Source organism: Schistocerca americana, chromosome X (assembly GCF_021461395.2).
Source record: "Schistocerca americana isolate TAMUIC-IGC-003095 chromosome X, iqSchAmer2.1, whole genome shotgun sequence".
In the NCBI taxonomy this organism is placed as follows: domain Eukaryota; kingdom Metazoa; phylum Arthropoda; class Insecta; order Orthoptera; family Acrididae; genus Schistocerca; species Schistocerca americana.
Window position 1 is genome coordinate 541,358,287 of NC_060130.1, and position 6,000 is coordinate 541,364,286.

Consider the following 6,000-nt stretch of genomic DNA (forward strand, 5'->3'; position numbering starts at 1 on the left):
ACGAGACTCATCCGACTAGGTAACATGTTTCCAATCATCAACAGGCCAATGTAGGTGTTGACGGGCCCAGGCAAGGTGTAAAATGGTTCAAATGGCTCTGAGCACTATGGGACTTGACATCTGAGGTCATCAGTCCCCCAAGGCGTAAAGCTTTGTGTCGTGCAGTCATCAAGGGTACACGAGTGGGTCGTCGGCTTCGAAAGCCGATGTCGATGATATTCCGTTGAATGGTTCGCACGCTGACACTTGTTGATAGCCCTGCATTGAAATCTGCAGCAATTTGCGGAAGGATTGCACTACTGTCACATTGAACGATTCTCTTCAGTCATCGCCGGTCCCGTTCTTGCAGCGATGTCGGAGTTTGATGTTATACCAGATTTCTGATATTCACGGTACACTCGTGAAATGGTCGTACGGGAAATTCCCCACTTCATCGCTACCTCGGAGATGCTGTGTCCCGGCCGGCCGAAGTGGCCGACCGGTTCTAGGCGCTACAGTCTGGAACCGCGCGACCGCTACGGTCGCAGGTTCGCATCCTGCCTCGTGCTTGGATGAGTGTGATGTCCTGAGGTTTGTTAGGTTTAAGTAGTTCTAAGTTTTAGGGCACCGATGACCTCAGAATTTAAGTCCCATAGTGCTCAGAGCCATTTGAACCATTATTTTGCTGTGTCCCATCGCTCGTGTGCCGATATAGCAACTCGTTCAAACTCACCTAAATCTTGATAACCCGCCACTGTACCAGCAGTAACCGATGTAAGAACTGCCACAGATACTTCTTGTCTCTTATAGGCGTTGCCGACGGCAGCGCCGTATTCTGCCTTTTTACATGTTTCTGTATTTGAATACGTATGCCTATACCAGTTTCTTTGGCACTTCTAATAGTAAAATAGTAAAACAAAAATCACAGTCAGAACAGTTAGCAAACATTTAAGGTCGTCTCTCAGATTGCACTTACTGTTATTAATTAATATAAATACCAATTTATGAAGATTACCAATTAGTAGGAAGATCGGTAGGGGAAGCTGTGGTGAAGTGGTCAGGACGGGAAAAATGTGGCCTTTGCATATTTTTGCCCTGCACAGCGCTGCTGTCTGCCGAGAAGTGATGAGACTGTAATAGTTCTGACGTACATCGCCACTGTTGTTAGTGAGATTGCGGAGGAAGCTTGTCCCGCTCTTTTTTAGTAAAATCTTTTTTTTTTGTTTTTCAGTCTTATGTAATATAAGTCATTTACGTTATTCTTGTTACGTCACTTGTAGGGAAAGTAATTATTTTTTTCAATATCAGTGTTCAAACAACATCTTTTGACCTACAAATATAGTTCCTCGTTATTGATTTCAATTTGAGAGTTTCGACCGAGGATCGGGAAAAGTGGCCAAGGTTTTTATACCAATGAAAGTTAGCTGCTTTCAAAAACCGCATATGTTGCAACAGATGAAAATGGCTTATAAACCCTTTTACATGCAAAGCTATGATCCACAATTCTATCCCTTTGTGACAATTTTGAGTTAATTAAGTTGTTGTTGTGGTGGTCTTCAGTCCGGAGACTGGTTTGATGCAGTTCTCCATGGTACTCCATCCTGTGTAAGCTTCTTTATCTCCCAGTATCTACTGCAACCTACATCCTTCTGAATCAGCTTAGTGTATTCATCTCTTGGTCTCCCTCTACGATTTTTACCTTCCACGCTGCCCTCCAATACTTACTTGGTGATCTCTTGATGCTAGAGGACGTCAGCTGTCGCCTTATTCCTGCTTGTTCTCATAAGCGGGACCGAGCAGCTAGAATGCTGCTTGCGAGATTATCGTGTTCCGAGAGCGCGGTGTCGATAATGAGGCGACCCGACACTCTCGGCTGGCCACCTGCAGCGCCGCCGGTCGCAGGGGGCCGTTCCGAACGCGGGTCGTATTGTGTACGGCTATCCGAGCTACAAGTATAGTAGTAAGGAACATGCACGTGTGACATGTCACAGCTGTGCTGGTATGTATGAATGCATTTTGGGAGATTTAAGACACATTTCGGTCGAATGAATCAACTGAGACATTCGAACAAATCCTGTCCACTTAATTATAAATGTAAAGCTGCCAAAGTTTCCTGTAAAAGTGCTATCAGTGGTGGCATCCTGGTTACTCAGAAACTGTCATGTAACGGCGACAAGGGAAATCGTGAAACCTAATGATAAAGCAAGAGATGACGACTGTAAATTATTTTCTTCATTAAGATACAATTATCATGGGGTTTAAGCTAAGCATTAACATTAAGTCACTTCTTGCAGTAGCAAGGAAAACTACCCACCCCCTTTCCTTCCTACCATAGATATTAATGTCGAATTTTGTGTGTGTGCGTTTTGTACTTACGGTTGTTTTTAAAGTGACGTCTCATTTTACAAATGTTTCCTATTTCGTCCGTAACTGCGCATACGCAACATTTCCTTTCGCGGAATTAGTTTTGAAGTTTATTGCCTTTATGCTTGTGTTTATTTCTTATTCTTTATTTAGCTACAGATTTATTATCCCACTGTTTCTTCACTCTTCGACGACTTAATACGATTCATTGTATTTATTATGACCTCCGTTAGCATTAAAGGCTGTCGCCAACTATGTTAAAAAAATGGTTCAAATGGCTCTGAGCACTATGGGACTTAACATCTGTCGTCATCAGTCCCTTAGAACTTAGAACTACTTCAACCTAACTAACCTAAGGACATCACATACATCCATTCCCGAGGCAGGATTCGAACCTGCGACCGCAGCAGTCGCGGTTCCGGACTGAGCGCCTAGAACCGCTCGGCCACCGCGGCCGGCCCGTCAACTAGGGCAAGGTTGTTATCTGTTTCAGAGTTAATTTTGTAACGTTTGCTATCAAAGCTAATTGTGTAACTTTTGTATTTTATTTTTATTTTGCTGTAGGTCCTTGTTCTATGAAAGATATTTCACTTTTTCAACAACGCTGTACAGTTAGAACGTTCGAGAAGGCAGGTGCTTTGGACTTACGAACAGTCTTTCGCAGGCTCTGTATCTACATACTTGGAACGCTTGAAGGAGACGACCACCTTTTGAGGTGTTCCACTTTTCAAGTCAAAGGTGCATAAGGTATTAATCACTGTACGTAATTACCGTTCGTTATCGTTTGACACCCTTCTGTTAACAATCACCGCCTTGCAATTTGATTTTTATATGCTGTGTTTTCTGACTGAAAATATACAAACCACAGCAAAAGACATAAAAAAAAACCACAAAAAGCCAGATCCACCTGTTGATAAGGCTGAAAGAACCTTAAGATTACGATGCTTGAATTCAATAATGACGTTCTGAGGTAACTCATCACTTAGAAAGGAAGTATTGATTGCACAAAAGAGAGCAGTAAAAATAATATGCGATGTTCACTCAGCCGGCAGCGGTGACCGAGTGTTCTAGGCGCTTCAGTCCGGAACCGCGTGACTGCTACGGTCGCAGGTTCGAATCCTGCCTCGGGCATGGATGTGTGTGATGTGCTTAGGTTAGTTCGGTTTAAGTAGTTCTAAGTTCTAGGGGACTGATGACCTTAGATGTTAAGTCCCGTAGTGTTCAGATCCATTTGAACCATGTTCACTCGCGGAAATCATGTAGGCACAATAATCTTCAACGAGGTTGGCATTTTAACTCCGCCGTCAAAATACATATATTTGCTAATGACATTCGTCATAAACGGCCCATCACAGTTTGAGAAGAACAGTGATGTCCATAGGGAGAACATTAGAGGGAAAAATGATTTTACCCATTATTAAAGCTGTCAGTGGCTCAGAAAGGAGTTCAATATGTAGCAACAAACGTCTTTGATCACTTGCCCAATAACATAAAATGTCCGGTAGGTAGCAAAGTAAGTTTTAAATCGAACTTAAATATTAAAATGTCTGGCAGGTAGGAAAGTGAGTTTTAAATCGAACTTGGTCATGGCGGCTGCAGTGTAACACGTGTTAAGTTCGGCTCGCGAAATTTAGTTGAATTCGAAGGTGTTCTCGCAGATGGTGTTGTATAGTACAAGTGGAAATCGTGAAAACAACAGTGTTCTGTGCAGTAGTGCTATTTTTTTTCTGTGCTCCGCCAATATCTTCGAGAAAATGGTAAACAGAAGAGTGAACAGTAGCGCGTCCAGCAGCGGGGAAGCAGCAGGTGCGGCGGGCCCGCTCTTGGCGGAAGGTGCGGCCGCGGCTCCCGGTATAGCGGAGCTGGTCCGCTCTGAGGTAAACGCTGCGCTTCGCGATAAAAACAATCTCGATCTGACAGCAGGCACTATATCAGATACTGTAACGGCAGCAGTATTGGCCAAAATGCGTGAAACTGTTGAGGCCAATACTGCCGAAATTACAGCACTAAAAAAGTCTGTGTCTGAATACGAGAAAAAGGCACGAGAGTTGGAAGTCAAACTATCTGCCGCAACTGACGAACTAGAACAGTACCAAAGACGAAATAGTCTACGACTGTTTGGAGTAGTAGAAAATAAGGAAGAAGACACGGACAACCTGCTTATACAGGTTGCGCGTGAAAAATTAGGCGTTGAAGTGACCAAGGCAGACATTGACAGGAGCCATCGGGTGGGACGAAAATTACCAGGTGCCACCAAACCTCGTCCAATAATAATTAAATTTGTCTCGTACCGAAAAAGGGCAGAGATCTTTACCCAGAAGAAGAAGTTAGCAAGGACAGGGCTTACAATAAGGGAAGATCTGACACACGAACAGCTAAAGATTTTAAACAGTGCCATATCCCATTTCGGTCTTCAGAATGTGTGGACTCAGGATGGCAGAGTAATCATTAAGACAGCAGCTGGAAAGAAGACAGTCACAAACATGACAGAACTGAATAGTATTAAGTGAAGCTACTCGAGCCAAAAGTGCAAACTTAACACCATTTGCAATTGTAACAGCCCCAATACTCAGATATAGTCTTGTAATTTTATTAATTTTTTAATTATACCCATATTTGTACCTTCAACTAATTGTTTTTGTAACTGTATTAACTTTTCACTATTTTTTTGTGTCTGTAGCTCTAACCATTACTTAATTTTAGTTACTGCTAATTCTTTTTTCATTTTCTCAGTTTATTCTCTTCCGTTCTGAAATAGTTCTATTGCAATTATTAGTCTCTCCTTTAGTTCATTAATCACCCATCTCTTCGGTTTAAATTGTTCATAACAAAAATCACTATCAGTATCACTTTAGCAAATTTCAATCTAATTGTAGCTTCCTACGATAATCACTACCAGTATCACTTTAGTAAATTTCAATTTAATTCTAGCTTCCTACGATAATCTATTAATTACTAAGCTTACTTATCTCTGCTGGCAGCATCGGCCTCTTAAATCACTCCCTTCTCCCTTATTTCCACCCTAAGCTGTTTCAAATACGCTAATTACATTTCTCCTCGTACGACAGAGGATACACAGTAACACACAGCCGTCACTATTTTGGTCATATTCTCCTTGCACAGAATACCACTAATCCATTTTCTATACTCCCGCAACCTCAGGAAATCTTTAGCAGGCGCCTTTCTTTCGGCACTCGCGGTGTCACAAACAGGGCGTGCAAAATCTCGGACACCCCTGTGTTATGTCAGCTGGCGGAAGCAGCGGCCAGTGCCCCTCGCGGCAGGTAGTGCCGAACAAAGGGACAAACCAGTCTGCCACCCTACTCCAGGCTGCTCGGCGGAACGCGTCAGAGCTTTTAGCAGCTCACTGCAACATCCAGTCTTTATCTGCGCATTACGAAGAACTTAGCCTCCTCTTCAACCAACTAAACTACCACGTAATCCTCTTATCCGAAACGTGGTTGAAACCACACATATCCTCTGCATCTTTTCATCTCCCAGGGTACACATTTCTTAGGGCAGACAGATCAAAAAAGCGAGGTGGCGGGGTCGGCGCGTATATACGAACAGATCTCAAAGCGAAAGTCTTATGTACGTCAAATCCTGCTGAAGAAAAAGAGGCTGAATTCATGTTCATTGAAATAAATATACAAAGTC